The following is a 16,460-nucleotide window of genomic DNA, read 5'->3' on the forward strand; positions in this document are numbered from 1 at the left end:
TTCCTTTTAATATACCTCTTCTGTGTGTTTCTGTATAGAACTTCGAGGGAAAATAAAAAAGATTATACTGGTATAACACAATGAAGCTCACAAACAAGATTACAAAAAGAGTACTTTTGATTTCCCCTTCAATAAGTGTCAGGATTTTAAAAAATGACTATTCAAGTATTTGCTAGTACTGCATATTAGCCATCTGTGGCCTTCACATCCAATTAGTTTTAGAGATAAGTGAATAATTCACAGCAAATAATTCACTCAACCAATGTGACCTCTTTGCTCACAATATTCATGAGCAGATTGTGATTTCTTCAAATTTGTTAATTATTTGTTTATACCTCATTTACTTACAGTTTTTAATCTACTCCCTACCTCTGATTGATTACTAACAGCATGTTGCCTGTTATTATTATAGGTATTGATGGGGGACACATTTTGAAACTCAAACTGATTGGTAACCTAAGTTACATCGTAATGCTTCTGTTTCCTGACTGGAAGAATATCTTTCTATTCAATATCAGGAAGGCTTGCAGAAGCCAAATTTAGAGATGACTGAAATGGTGATAGTGCAAGTTTTAAATTGAGATGCTGGTATAAACTAGAGAAAGTTAGATCCATTTACACACTGCAGGAGCGAAAGGGTTGTGTTCTAGCTGGAAAAGTGATGAGGAGTAGAAGAGAGAAAGTAAATTTTTGCTGTTTGCTTTTTTTTTTCTTGGCTGGGAGTTAAATAAAGCATTAGCAGTAGTAAGTTAAAAAGAAACTTTTGAAGCCACCTAAACTTTCATTAAGTTGCCTCAGAAATTTGCCTCACTGAGACTCTGTTCTGAACTCTCATGTTTTGAACTTGGAACCTTGTATTCAAACTCATCCTCTGGTTCATGTCAGAAGGAGCATGGATTGAAACTACCCTTGTTAGCTTCAACTCCTATAAGTTTTTGCAAAATTAAAAACAAAAATTTATCTTCTCAGTCCATCTTCTATTAAATTAAGAATATGTCTGATGGCTTCCATGCATCATGGAATAGAATCTATAAGTCTGACTTTTCTGTAAGGGACAGTGTGCTTCCTCTCCTTGTTTGCAGCAGCTACAAAAGTAACACCCTCCTTCCCCAATGTATAGCATATCCATATTTCTAAATTCTTTAACATTTATGTGCAGAGTTATAGACAGATCCAGCTAAAAAACTTGTATGGTAGTATGTAACTCACGTTTTCTTGGCAAGAACCAAATAAATTAAAAAATCTAGGAGAGAAGGTGAACGGTCTTTTTTGTTTAAAAAATGTATGTGAAAAATCACAGTTAATGCTATATACAGTTGTGGCATCCCCAATTTGCTATAAAGAGCCTTAAGGAGCTGTTTGTCTCCAAACTTTTGCTGCCCACAATTATCCATTGCTACAGCTCTTAGAAATATTTGATCTTTTTATAAGCTAGCAGCCCAAAAAGTCTCTCATTCCTAGTAGCTCGTAAGATGGAAAGAACCTCTGTGGCAATGTTAACGCTCACCTTTCTTCTGTTCCAGAAGACTCTGAGGTTTGTTGACACTTCTTACCAGGGTAGGTACCACCCTTGTGAATGTGAATAAAAATGCTTTATCATTTATTTTATAGTGGGGGGAAGCCTTTATTTTCACTAGTCCCCATGAAAACCACAGTACAGTAGTAAAATAGCTGATTTAAAAAAATACTTTGAAACATGCAAAATTATACATTGATATATATCAGAAATGAAATTCAGCATCTATAGCAATCATATGGATGTCTGTTTTGCATATGTTATACAAGTGGGCCTATTCTGCAGCAATGGTTTAGAATTAATACTACAGAATGAATTGAAACTGAACCACTTTGCATAATCTGAAATGCAGCATATTTTGAGATCATCTATTCAGAGACTCTCTAATAAAGTGTATGTGTAAGGAAGTAGTTAAGGTCTCTGTGGACACCTTGAGACAGATCCTCAGCTGGTTTAAATTGTCTTAATTTCCTTGATGTCAATGGAGATATAAACATTGATTCTAGATGAGAGAGTGCCTCCTTATGTTTGAATTTGCTGAACTTAGTTCTTTTTATACCCTTATCAAATGCTATTGTTTGCTCATGTTAGAATATCCCTTAAGGTCTGCATCAGGATTGTACTGGGTGGTATATGAATGTATGTCAGTCCCTGGTTGTCAAAGCTTTTTCCCCACTTTGTCACGATAAATGCAGAAGTGAGGGTCTGCAAAAGTACCCTAAAACTTTATCTTTCCAGGCTTTGGTATAAAACATCCCCGCAAAATCTTAAAAACCTAGATTTCTGGGCATAAAAATCCACTGCCACCACCCAAGTAATGATTAGAAAACCAAGGAAGAAATCACTTGGGAAATCTCAACCCTAAAGTAAAACTAGGACGCACAAATTAACCAATACCAAGTTAATAGAAAGGAAAGAGAACTTTTATTATCACCACAATACTCCTGTTATAAGCATAATGACTAGATGGAAAAGTCACCAATTAATATACTCATGGGGGGACCCCTGTGGGCCAAAAGCTTAGTTACAAAGGAGAGGAAAACCCATTTTTAAAGGCACAGACATCAGATTCCCATTACCAATCCATAAAACAATGAAATCTAATGGATTTATCTAAACTTTACCCTACTTACAGATAGTGAAGAGTCTTTTCTTGGAGCGAGACATTTTATCTGTCCCACTCAGTAGCTGTAGAGAAACTGCCCTGGGACAAAGGAGGAAAAACCAAAAATTCCTTTGTCCCAGTTTGAAATCCCTATCTGTATTTCTATTGGCTAAGCAGATATCTGGCTAGGTACAGTTAACCCCTTAGTCCCCAGGCTGCTGCCCATCTCTCATGATCATAACACTGGTTCATAGAGATTACCAGCTAAATAGGTACATGATATGACAAGATGACTAGACAGCAGGGAGAGGGGATGGGAGGGGTGAAGTAACAGGAAAACAATCTGAAGGCTTCATAGTTATCTTGTATTGTTGCTTGCTTGTTCTTTTTAAATAAGATGAGTGAGTAAGAGATGTTGGTGATACATTGAGAGGCCACCTGTCTAGTCATGGTCACTGGACAGCTTTTGGGAATGTCACAGTAAACATGGATTTTAAGAAGAGACTAATGCTTATGTAAATTGATTTGAGGAGGCCATTCTTTACCTAAGCCATGCATAGTGAAAGAAGACACAAAGGTGGTTGTGGTAGAAGCTAAGGTGGAAATTACCCACAGTGATGGAATGAAAGGAGCAGGCAGCAATATAGTGAGATAAGAGAGTAGAGTACATTATAAAGATGTAGCATTGCCATGTGGTCATTCCCATTTTACAGATGAGGAAGCTGAGGCACGAAGTTTATGTTCACACAAGCTTCAGCACTTGCCTAACCCACAAATGTTGTCATGTTCCTGCTTTCCTGCACCTGCTAATTCATTGTTAAATTCTGTACACGTTAAATATTTTTAAAACAAAAACAATGTTTTTCCTGTGCCAATAAAAACCATAAACATCCATATTGTGATACCTTTCTCATTTTTAATAAATCATTGTGAATTGAGATAGAAGCTTGTCTCCAGTAGAGTTGCTGTAACCAAGGTACTGATGATTAAAGAGGCAATTAAAAAGAAGTTACTTCAGTTTTTCAGAAGAATATTTCATTCCATGCTATTTAGGTAAAGGTTAAATTAAGTCTGAAATTGCTTTCACAAATGTAACATCTGCAAACAAAGCACACCAATGATGGCTGTCGAGAAGAATAAGTCACTATTAAATTTATTTTTCAGCAACCTTATAGCAATCACATAGGAGTTAATTTAAATATATTGCAGCACTGAAATACATGGGAAGTCCGCTCACAAACAAGCAATTTGCCCTCATACATTTGCACTCCTTTCCATGGCCTGTCCACTATGGCTATGTCTACTCTACAGAGTTTTTTTTTCAGAAAAAGGTCCGTTTTTCCCAAAAAAATTCACTTACGTCCACACTGCAATCACGTTCTTTCCAAAAAATCAAAAGTACAGAGGGGTTTTCCAGCATTGGTAAAACTCCTTCCGATGAGGCAAAAGCCTTTTTCTGAAAGAGCTATTTTGGAAAAAGGCATATGTGGACGGGGAGGAGGGAGTTCTTTCAAAAGAAGAGGAAAGAGGAAAAAGCATTGGTGCCCATAGTAATAACAGCTTAAATGTGAGAAAGTGTCCATTTAGTTAGGATTGCTTTTTCAATGCACTTTTGCTGTATGGACGCTCTCTTTCGGAAGATTTTTTTTTTTTTGGAAGATCTCTTCTGGAAAGGTTTCTTCTGAAAGAAGCCTGCAGTCTAGATGTAGCCTGTCTCGGGTAGAATAGAGCTATGGTGATTTCAAGAGTATGGTTGGCATGGGTCCTGGGCTTGGCCAGTGGGAACAGCTGACCAACCTATGCACTATAGCTGCCATTAGATGGTTGCCGAATTTCCTCAGCTCCTGGTCACAGTAATTTATGATCAACCTTAGTGCCTACATTTGTGTGATGTCTTGAAAATCTGGCCCTCAGTTGTGTAGGACAGAGGTGGAGACCCTTTCTTAGGTCTGGCGTTGCTGACGCACAGCAAAATCAGTTGGGAGCTACGCACAAGTGAGAAGCAAAACAAACAAAAAATAAACTCCACACTGATGTGGCCCATTCTTCTTACTGAGAAGGAGAAAGATACTTCCCACATTCCCCTCGCACACTAGAGCTTGGAGGCATGGGGGGTGGGCAGGCTCGCAGATTTTGTGTGTTCGAGCCCCATGGGGAGGTGAAAAGGTTCTGGAGCACCAGAGTGGGCTCCCCAATGCTGGTGGCGGGGGTTGGGGGACACTGAGCCTCAGGGGCCGGATCCAGGAAAGCTGGATGCTGCATCTATCTCCCAGGCCTTAGGCTCCCCACCTTTGGTAGGAGAAGTAGCTGTGTGGGTGCAGTTGCTGAGTGATGTGACACATTATGCCCAGATATGGGGACCACTTTCCCTTATTTTAGTTCCCTTCTTTTACTGTCTGATTCCCTTTTGCTAGAAATGAAAAACAAAGAATGAGCAGGTGAGTCTGTGTGAGTCATGACTCTCCTCTCCCTCCCCCCTCCACACACACTTATGCTCTTTCATGCCATCTAAAAGATTACCAAATGGGGTTTTAGCAGGAAACACTTTATAGCTAAAGAGAAGACCAGTAAAAATGTTAAAAAATATATAATATTTTATATTTCAAATGTCAGAACTGGTTTTTTTTCCAGTTTTTGCGCCTTTATTTTTTTAAAAAGAAGATGGGATCAGAATCAAGGCTTTGGTATAGTTGTATTCTCTGATCCAGAGAGGCTTTTTAGCTTAATATATCTGACTGCAAACAATGAAAGGGAACACAGATGCAAATTGATTCCTGGTTAGAAATGTGTCTCAAAAGTAGGTGTGAGTCTGGGTTATTTTCTAATTCCTAAAGGGATTAACTACCTCCATATGTCTGAGTGTCAAAATGTATTGTATGTGCACGCAGCCATCAAATTTTAAACCCGTGTATCTAGCCATAATGATTTAGTATTAAAATGCAATGAAGGGGGAAAAAATGGTAGAGACCTAAGAGGTATCTGTGTTCACTGTACTGTGTGGTGTATGATTCATCCCTCAATACAAAAGGAACCTTGAAACAATTAGTCAAAGTAGATAAAAACTATGAAATGATCGATGGACCATCGGGATATGCTTCAGAACTAAATTTGTAAAGTATGTGTGCCTTAGTATAGAGAGCTGATTGCACTTACACATGTAATATTTGTTAAGAATAACAATTGTTCTCTTGGAAGAAAAGTCATTTGGAAAACAAAATAACATGCAGTGAATGGGAAATTGAAGCTGAGTCTGAACTAGTGACTTTATGTCACTTGGTGTGGTGGTGTGTGTGTTTATCCACACCGGTGAGAGAAGCCCTCCTTGCAGCATAAATCTTCAGTGAAGATATTGCTAATGAGCTTCAGACCCTTTTGTCTTTAGATTGTCAGCCTAAGGCCATGCTTACATTACCACTTGTGTCTGCAAAATGTATGTAGCACAGAGGCATAAGCATAAACTACATAAGTTTTGCCAGCAAAAGGGGTAATGTGCACAGTGCTTCTCCCACTGACATAGCTACAGCTGTTGACAGGACAGTTAGTTCTTGTTGTCATAAGGCAGCTGCATGAGAGATCTTGTAGCTGTGCAGCTGTATCCTTACAGTCTTGCTGCAGTAAGGTTTCTAGTGTAGACATAGCCACAATCTAACCCATCTGGTCGGGATTAAAAGTTGTTTCCATATAATGGAACTTAGGTCATTTATATGAGATGCGTTTTGGTCTCTTTTCCAGCTCCCATGGTATAAACTCCCCACAATACTTTATGTGAGCCGGCAGTCTTATTAGAAAGGCCAAGAACAGCATGGGTCATGGTAAATGAAGTGCTCTGTTTACTCCACAGTGCCACTGAGGTAGGTAGGTGTGTGTGTGTGTGTGTGTGTGTGTGTGTGTGTGTGTGTGTGTGTGTGTGTGTGTGTGTGAGAGAGAGAGAGAGAAGCTTTGTCACACTGCTGGTGATGAATCAAGGATGCTATTTCTCAGGACAGAGCCAATATTTTTTGCCAGCACTAATTTGCACTTTTTAAAAAGCTGAATTTTTGCTATGCAAAATATTAAGTCATTAATTTCCCATAATAGCACTCTGGTGAAAACTTAGTAGATTTATAGATGGTGTTTCTATCACCTAATATTATTTTAACCTGTTATGATTTTCTATACACAATGGCCATGCATCTAGGTTCAGTTAAAATAAAAATTCAAATAGGGCATGCAGTAAAACATCACAAAGGTCTTTGAGATGGTTTGTCTCAGGTTTGTCTCTTCATGTTATATCAACTGTGTGTCAGAAAATAACAGTGCCTCCAAACACCTTAGAAACTTAAAGGTGCAGTGTAGGGGAATAATGGTGTAGCTGCAACTACCACTCTTGGTTATTCAGAATACAAAAACAACCAAACAAAAAAGCTGACCGCATCAGCTATTGGATTTCAATGAGACACAAGGTAGATATAGTAATCTCTTTTACTGGCTCTCACACACCTGGTGTTTCTAATATCCTGGGACCAACACAACAACAATTCAAATGACTTTGGTGACGTCATGTACATTATATAACTTGTTTACAACTCCACCAATGCATGTATTCATCACAAAAGCAGAATTAACAGTCTCTCTCTCTCTCTCTCTCTCTAGCTTGCTAAATTTTTCAAAGGGCATCTGAAACATTCTCCTTCACATATGAGAAGTGCCACCCTCTCATTTGCACATAAATTGAATCTTGGGTACACAGTTACCTGACTTGACTGCACACATGCATGTGTAAATTTTATATCTATATATTTCAGAAGCCCTTTGGTACCAAAATTAAATGAAATAAAAGTGAATGAGATCCCTATGAATCTCTTTGGAAATTGTGTTTCAAAAGTTATGTGCTTTTCTGGGCTGCTTAGCTATAAAAAAAACAAAAACTATTCGTGAACAAGCTTGTAAGTGGTAGAATTTCCTTTTAAATTGATTAGACTCATTCATTCAGTGGGAGAGCTGGGTATACAAAAATGGCAATACTTGATATCTGCAGTTTTCACTGATAGCACAAAAATACTCTAAATAAAGAAGGGGGTTACTCCAGTAGCAACAGGATATTACTTTGTCTAATCCCTTAACATATTTAAAGCTTAACTGTCAGTGTCTGACTCTGTGTTGGCAAAGAAAGCTTTTGATATTATAGTAAATCTGAATGGATGGGAAATAGATTGACCCTGGAAATCTCTGCTTAATCTTTTCTCCGCTTCTATCAACAAATGACACTCATCATTATGCAACAAGCCTCAAAATCTATCAACTAGGATTTCAGTGAGACATGCATGTATTCCATTTGGGTATAAAGAATTATTCAGCACATGATGCTTAGGTATCATTGTATTCTGTAATTTCTATTTCCTACATTGTATTTACATCTAGCACATGCATTCTAGACCATTTGTGTCTGTCTTTGCTGGAAATTTCCTTTTGGACTTACCCCCTGAATATTATTTCAGTCTTTGCACAATCCAGGGCAAACTTCTCAGATTTACTTTTTTTTTAATATAAAATAGCCCCATTTTTATTCATATATTTCTTATAGCACTCCCCTTCTATGTTGTTACATGTTTGTCTCCTCAGACGTTAGAACAATACCTTTTTAAAATCAGACCCTCAGATGCATAAGAAGAAATTTGACATTTACAAGATGAAATTGGGGAAACATAAGACAATAGTTAATCCATTAAAGGAATACAGCTTGTGATCTGATGGCCTATGCTTTCACAGACAAAGAGTAGTTGTAAAATATTTTCCTTGCTATTTACAAAGATAAAACCCCTTAATTGTGAAATAATTCCTGAATTCCTATTTTCCAGTCCCATGGGATATTATTTAGGATCATGATATCAAGCACCACTTCTTCCTCTTCAATATTTTACTTATTTCCCTGAAAACAGGTACTAGTTATAAAATAATGATACTTTGCCAATTAATGGACTTGAGACAGACTCATGCCTCATATAGTCAGATAAATGTATTGAACTCTAGACAAAGTAATCCTGAGATGGGGCAAGATCCTGCAACCCTGAACTCATTGGTAAAACTCTATTCATTTGCGTGATGCAGGGTTAGGTGACGTCATGCAGAACCCGTTGTTAATCAAGGACTACGTCTAGACTGGCATGATTTTCCGCAAATGCTTTTAATGGAAAAGTTTTCCTTTAAAAGCATTTGCGGAAAAGAGCGTCTGGATTGGCACAGATGCTTTTCCGCAAAAGCACTTTTTGCGGAAAAGCGTCTGTGCCAATCTAGACGTGGTTTTGCGCAAGAAAGCCCCGATCGCCATTTTCGCGATCGTGGCTTTTTTGTGCAAAACAATACCGCGTTGTCTACACTGGCCCTCTTGCACAAAAGCATTTGCGCAAGAGGGCTTTTGCCCGAATGAGAGCAGCATAGCAAGAAGCATTGATTTCAGACAGTAGGAAGTCAGTGTTCTTGCGGAAATTGAAGAGGCCAGTCTAGACGCAGCCAAGATGTATAGCTCTTAGATTCAGAGAAGCTTAAACAGGATCCCCTCAGGCATGGAGTCACTGTGGAAGAGAAACTTCACATCAGTCTGTCCATTTATCTGGGTATTTATATCATGTTCATCACTTGAGCACTTACAAAAGGAGCCTATTCCTAGTCTTCCCCTCCATGGAGCAATTTTCCTAAGTAGAGGTCATTGTAGTTCCTGCAGCTTTAGGACAGTGGTAGCCCTTGCACAGCTGCCAGAATGGATTCCTATTTTATAAAGAGAGAGGAAAGGAAGCGACCAAATGTGGTTGGAGGGTGAGCATCTTTCTAACACTAATTAAACTAGGGGAAGGGGTATTGAACCCTGATGACACCCCTTGGTTACTCAAATGACAACTCCGTTCTTGAGCAGCTTTTATCATTTCACTGATGCCTAGAAGCCCCCAACCCAGAACAGGTGATGAAGCAAATTCTTTGGCAGTGTAGTCTAGAAGACTGAGCCCTGGACTAGAATGCCCGAGAGCTGGGTTCAAATCAAGGCTCTGCTGGGATCTTGGGCAACTCATTGCACCACTCAGTACCTCAGTTTCCCTATATGTAAAATAGGGATAATGCTGCTGGCCTCTTTTGTAAACCACTTTGAACACTGTTGATGGAAAGTGTTGTTTAAGAGCTAGGTATCAGTAGAGGTAGTAGTTTATTATATTGGACTGCGTAAAGTTAGGTTAAAAAGGTACTGTACTCTTTTAACATATGGAAGAGTCTGTTCAAATGATGATAGGTCAGATTTCTACATACTAATGGCTAGTCTTCTGTCAAAGTGAAAATTCTTTAGTATGGATGATGCTGGGCAAGAATAATGTTCAACATCTAGATTACTTTATCAATGCTCTGATGGGGCATGGTAATCTATTGTCCTCGACTTGCTTCCTAAACATTCTCTTCTAACATCTCTATGCCCCGGTGATATGCAAGGGCAAAGATTTGAAATGGAATTGCACCTACAGTTATTTCTGGGTGCAAATTTTTTAATTGTGTTTCCAAATCAGGCCCATAATCAGCCAAAAATTCAGTGTAGTTTTGGAACAATATGTGCTGCATATGTCATGAATAAAAGTGTAATGCATGCTCATTTAACTATGTTTAAATTGCTCTTACTTGCCTTTTCTATCTCACTGTTGCAAGCCTCTCCAGGAAGAACTCTCACTGTGATGTCACAATTAGGATAGCAACAACTGCTGGTTGCTAAGAATGTGTGAGAGATGAAGAGACGCAGCCAGAGGAGGTGAGACTAAACAGCTTGGGCTCATCTAGACTATGGGGAATGGTCGAAAGAAAATATGCAAATTCCCCAGGAATTTGCATATCTTCTTCCAATCGCACTTTTGAAAGCAGAGCACTTCATCCTCTTTAAGTGCCACCATTGTTTTCCAAGGATATGTCTACACTGCATCTGGGAACATGCCTCTCAACCCTGGTAGACAGACATGCAATAGAGCTGATCAAGCTAGTCCACAAAAATAGTAGAGTGGATGCTGCAACCCTAGCTAGTCACCCAAGCTTGGATCCAGGGGTTTGGTAGCCTTGTACTCAAATGTCTAGTCTGTGATGCAGCCCCTGCTACGTTGTCCACCATGCTAGCGCATGTTTGTCTACCTTGGCTCCCAGCTTCAATGTAGACATACCCCCAAGATACACTATAAAAGTAGATACACTATACACTGAGAAGATTTACTACCAAAAAGGAAGGAGAGTTATACATGACAAAGTCCTGCCTCAAGAACCTTAGAAGGTGTTGCACAGGACAGAGGAGACTCCAATAAGTTAAAAGTTCTGGGCAAGGTTTTGTCAAACAGTTGATTTTGAAGTACACAAACATCAACACCCTGCATGAAACATATCATATTTCACTGAATATAAAATCTCAGCATCACTTCACATTTATGCCATATGTACTGAACATTATAGTAGCTGATGCCGGAAACTGATGTCACCTCACACAAGCCAGTGTCCTGGAAAATAACACAGTGTGACCTGGCTCTGTGGTCACCAAATATGTTTCAAGGGATACAGGAAACAAAAATGAGCAATAAATTTTTGTGTCATTTATTTTCTTTCATAAATATTCTTTTCATCACATTTTGTTTTATCTTTTTTAGCAATGTATCTAAAATCAGTCAACACGGTGACGTCCTGGCGTGAGGGAGCCTACATGTATGCACTGAGCATAGGAATTGCATTACTTTGGTGTTGTACCTTCCTTCTTCCCACATGTATGTGAGTGTGCTATATTAATTATTAGTGGTGTGCCCCTTTACTGCACCTACACTTGCAGTATAGTTGTGATGATGCTAGCATTAGTATAGGTGCACTCCTTCTCTGTCCCTGCTACTGATGGCTCTGGTTTATCAGTAGTTCTGTGGCACTGGGGATTAGCATAGCAGCATTTTTGACAATACAACAGTGAGCAAGCATTCCCTTTCAAAGGTTTAGAGGTTATTTATTCTTTTTTTCTTGAAAGATTTATGGGTTTTAGAGAGAGTATATTTCATATATTAGTGTTTAGGGTCAGAAGAGATCATCATGGTCTGACTTCCTCCATAATACAGGCTATAAAACCTCATTCAAAATTTTTTCCATTAAGTCCATATCTTTTGTTTGAGCTATTACACATCTTTAGAAAAATGTCCAGTTGTTCACTCTCCTGCATCTAACATAGGCTCTTAATAGAATCTTTTGAATGTACTTGATAGAATCTTTTCTACTCTTACTGAGCACCAAGCAACTCAGGGAGAATTCCTGTTTTTCCTTTCTTTCAAGGATCAGTAACTCAGTTACTACTGTTATTCTTTTGTATTAGTGTTCCATCAATCCGTAATTTAGTAAAGATTAATAATAAAAATGTAACAGATGATTTAATCAGTTTTTGTATATAGAAATAGAGTCCAATAGTTTTTTTTATAACAATGGGTTGTAACCATCTATAAAAACATCTGTTGATGCATTTATAAACATACAGAACATATGCTATTCACCTCTAATCTGTTTATAACGTTCATTGGCCATCTAGTAACCCTTTACAAACCATTAATGAATAGAACCTTAATATAAAAACAGGGGATCCAGTGGCACCTTAAAGACTAACATTTATTAGGGCATAAGCTTCTGTAAGCTACAACTTACTTCTTCAGATTCTGAAGGAAAAAAGATACAGAGATGGGTGTGTGTGACAATGCCAATTAAATCAGAATGGATGTGGCTCATCTCCAACAGTGGTGAGAAGGGGAGAGTACTTGAATGGGAAATTACCGATTGTAATGTGTGAACCACTCCATGGGTCTATTTACACCTTGGTTCAGGGTGTCAAGTTTGCATATGAATTCCAGCTCAGCAGTTTCTTGTTTCAATCTGTGTTTGATTTTTTTTTTTTTTTTTTTTTTTTTTGCCTGAGAATTGCAACTTTGAAGTCCACAACTATAAAAGGCAGAGGTGGAGGGGGGCCATTGTTGGCATATATTGAATTAGTAGATGTGCACATGAAGTAGCCTTTGATGATAAAGCTGATGTGGTTAGGTCCTTTGTTTTTAATACTACAATTCCCACCTGGAGAAGTGAAGCAACAGATTGGTAAAGCCAGACGGATACCTAGAAGTAACCTCTCTCTCACACACCCCCGCGTTAAAACCTCTCCTACACATCATCAAGGATCTACAGCCTATTATAGATAACAATTCCTCACTTTCACAGACCTTGGGAGGCAGGCCAGTCCTCGCTTCTAGACAATCCCCCAACCTGACACACATACTCACCAACTTCTCACCCCACAACAGAAAAACTAATCTAGGCTACGTCTAGACTGCTGCTTTTTATTGGAAAAAGGTACGCTTTTTTTTGGAAGAGGCTTTTCTGAAATTTGGCCCGTGTAAACTGGGCCACATTTCAGAAAAACCTCCTCTTTTGGAAGAGCCCTTCTTCCTCGCAAAAAATGTCAGAAGAGTAGACAGTTCCCTGGAAAACTCTGTAGTCTAGACAGAGCCCTAGGAATCCATCCATCCAACAGATGCCATTGCCAACTTTGTCCACACATCTACCCTCGTGACACCATTGCAGGACCTAACCACATCAGCTTGCTGTTTTTACTGGAACAGACTAATATGGCTACTTCTCTGAAATATAAAATAAATGCATCATGAAAGCATTTGTTTCCTTCAAATTTCAGGCAATTTGTGTGATTTTTTTATCCTTGGAATCACAGTTATAATAATCACTAACTTCTACATATGAGACCCAAATATTTGCCAGTTTCTTAATCATTCAAGAATTTTAGGTGGAGATTTTTAAAAGTGTGAACAGGTTTGAGGAGTTTGTCTTAATTAAGATCTAAGGGTCTTGTGTTGCCAAATCCCTTGTGTGCTTTTGAAAATGCCCCCTTTAACATTATTGAGAACAATAACATTCCTTTTCAGCTTTCAAGATTTCACCTGATCTGTTTTGATCAGGTGGTTTTGAAACACTTTCATGATAAAATATTAATTTCTGTTTCTTCTAGAAGCATTTTTCTCACAAAAGAGCATTAATGTAGATTCTCAATGTAGCCCTCTTATTTCTATTTCAAAATTCTAACGAAAAAGAGATCATGAAGCATTCAAAGTTGTTTTTGGACCTCTCTACTTCCTCTGGTTAAATCAGAATTAAATATGTAATTTTAGAATACCCAAGACAAACAATATTACTCATTACAACAGTACAATGGCATTTACTACCAAAGTATATCCCATTTTTAAGTAACATTTAAAAAATATCATAAATATTTATATATTTTTGTTTAGTGATCCCCAACAAAACAAGACAACATGGCCCCCTTCTGATCTTCCTCAATATCTTTTCCCTCACTAGTTTTAAAATAATGCTTACAGGAACCCTTTTAAGATTACAGGCAGTCCCCGGGTTACGTACAAGATAGGGACTGTAGGTTTGTTCTTAAGTTGAATTTGTACGTAAGTCGGAACTGGCGTCCAGATTCAGCCGCTGCTGAAACTGACCAGCGGCTGACTACAGGAAGCCCGAGGCAGAGTTTCTCTGCCCCGGGCTTCCTGGAATCAGCCGCTGATCAGTTTCAACAGCAGCTGAATCTGGACGCCTGGGACAGAGCAGCTGGGGCGCTGCCGGGTAGGTCCCCGCAGCGCCGCACCTTGGAGCTGTGGGGACCAACCCGGCAGCACCCCAGCTGCTCTACCCCAGGTGTCCCCAAGTCAGCTGCTGCTGAAACTGATCAGCGACTGATTCCAGGAAGCCCGGGGCAGAGCAACTCTGCCTCGGGCTTCCTGTAGTCAGCCGCTGGACAGTTTCAGCAGCGGCTGACTTGGGGACGCCTGGGGCAGAGCAGCTGGGGTGCTGCTGGGTTGGTCCAGTAGCGCCGCTCCTCAGCGCTACTGGACCAACCCGGCAGCACCCCAGCTGCTCTGCCCCAGGCGTCCTGATTCAGCCGCTGCTAAAACTGACCAGCAACGGCTGAATCAGGACGCCTGGGGCAGAGCAGCTGGGGTGCTGCTGGGTTGGTCCAGTAGCGCCGAGGAGCGGCGCTGCGGGACCAACCGGCAGCGCCCCAGCTGCTCTACTAAAGGCGTCCGCGAGAAAAGCCTGGTCTGCTGGGTGGGGGGCGCACTAGTTGCGCCCCCCCCCAGCAGACCAGGAAGACGCGGGCGGCGGGACAGAGACGCGCCACGGTCCTGCCGCCTGCATCCTCCGCAGCTTTGCTCCGTATCTCCCTGGTCTGCTGGCCCCCCTCTCCCCAGCAGACCAGGGAGATGTGGAGCAGCTTTTCTCGCCCCGGAGGACGTGGGCGGTGGGACTGCGGCGCGTCTGGGCGGTCCCGCTGCCCGCGTCCTCCGGGGCAAGAAAAGCCCCGTTCATAAATACGGATCCGACATAAGTCGGACTCGCGTAACCCGGGGACTGCCTGTATTTTCAGTTACATTAAACTAGCTAGAGTGCTCCATGTGAAGTCTTAGATCCTGATTCTGCTCTCATTTGCAATTGAGCAAGACAGCAATTGCACCAATTGAATTACTCAAGATATATTGTTATGAGATCAGAATCAGGCCCTGGGTTCTTAAATGATGTAATATTTTCCCTCTTATGTTTGCATTGCTACCTTTCCTGGAATGGAGTATTCCAATATAAAACTACAGCAGCATTGATCTCTCATAGACAAGTCCTATAGAATTTAATTAAAAATGAGAGCTTTGCTTTGGTTATCTTTTTTAATCCTCCTATAAACTGTAATAGAATTCCATAGTAGCAAATCTGATTTTCAATCAGCTAGTTTAAATAATAATCATCTCTAGAAAGGATGCAATCTATTAAACCATATACATTTCATAGTAATCTTTGTGCAGTCCTATTTGTTTACTCTTTAAGTGAATGCACTTCAGGCTGAGGGTGTAGTTCCAAGATCACACAAACATTCCTGCACTAGTGCTGATTGAGCTGGCATGCCAAAAGTAGAGTATAACCTTAGCAGCGCAAAAGGCAGAAAGTGCTAGCCACCCTGAATGCGTGCCTAACATCTTGGAGGGGTATGTACTTGGGGTAGTCAGCCCCCTCTTCAGCAGTGCCTGTGCTCTTCAGAAAGTTATCTCCTCAAGTTGTAAATGATGCCCTTGTACATACCCTAAGAATGAGTAGGACAGTGTTCTGCCAAGGTTTGCCTGATGCTGTACATCCTAACATCTTAAAATTTACTATTTTTAAAATGTTTATTTAATGTCTTCAACAGCCATCACCTGCGTAGCTGGCAGGACCATTACCACATCCACCGGTACCAGTACAGCCCCTAAGCCCACTACAGCTGGGCCCACCAGTATGGCTACCACCATGCAAGCCACAACCACTGGAGCTACCAAGCTCAGGACAGCTACCATCTCTACTGCCACCGCCACCACAATCAGACCTTCCAGAGCTGCCATTAGTACCACAGTAACCCCATCAAGGAGAAACCATGCTGAAGCACGAGTGCATAATCAGAAGGTCCCATAAGTGTCCTCCCTGATGCATGCAATTTAATTGTAAGGTTCTCTAATGAATATAAATGACTGTTCATTTCATTTTTGTCGCTTCATCTCTTTGAAATTCAAGCTGAGAAGAAAGTCTGAATCTGGAAAGGTTTTAACTCCACCTTTTCCATTACTAAAGCAATTAAAATCTTTCAGTGGTGACCTGTTGTAATTCCATCAAAAAGAGAAAAAGGGAACGCAGGGCACTGCTTGCATTGCATTTTTTTCACAGCATTTGCATTCTAATAACATTTTATAGAATAATGTTATTTCCAATCCCGAGTAACCCACTTGTACCACTGTGGCA

At 40.1% G+C, this 16,460-nt stretch overlaps 1 long non-coding RNA gene across 2 annotated transcripts in view; it reads left to right on the plus strand.

The window, feature by feature from the left end:
• The window catches only part of LOC112547268 (uncharacterized), a 108,145-nt gene extending 91,941 nt beyond the window's left edge, over positions 1-16,204 (plus strand). Inside the window, exons 1-4 of one of the 2 annotated variants that reach the window (XR_016349878.1) lie at positions 6,352-6,472; positions 10,284-10,383; positions 11,258-11,371; positions 15,877-16,204. This is a non-coding gene — a long non-coding RNA (uncharacterized LOC112547268). Of the gene's footprint in view, positions 1-6,351; positions 6,473-10,283; positions 10,384-11,257; positions 11,372-15,876 lie in introns of those variants that run through there. The other variant, XR_003091005.3, reaches the window with a different exon arrangement.
• Positions 16,205-16,460: the final 256 nt, after the last annotated feature.

Source organism: Pelodiscus sinensis, chromosome 6 (genome assembly GCF_052426305.1).
Source record: "Pelodiscus sinensis isolate ZL-2025 chromosome 6, ASM5242630v1, whole genome shotgun sequence".
Taxonomy (NCBI): domain Eukaryota; kingdom Metazoa; phylum Chordata; order Testudines; family Trionychidae; genus Pelodiscus; species Pelodiscus sinensis.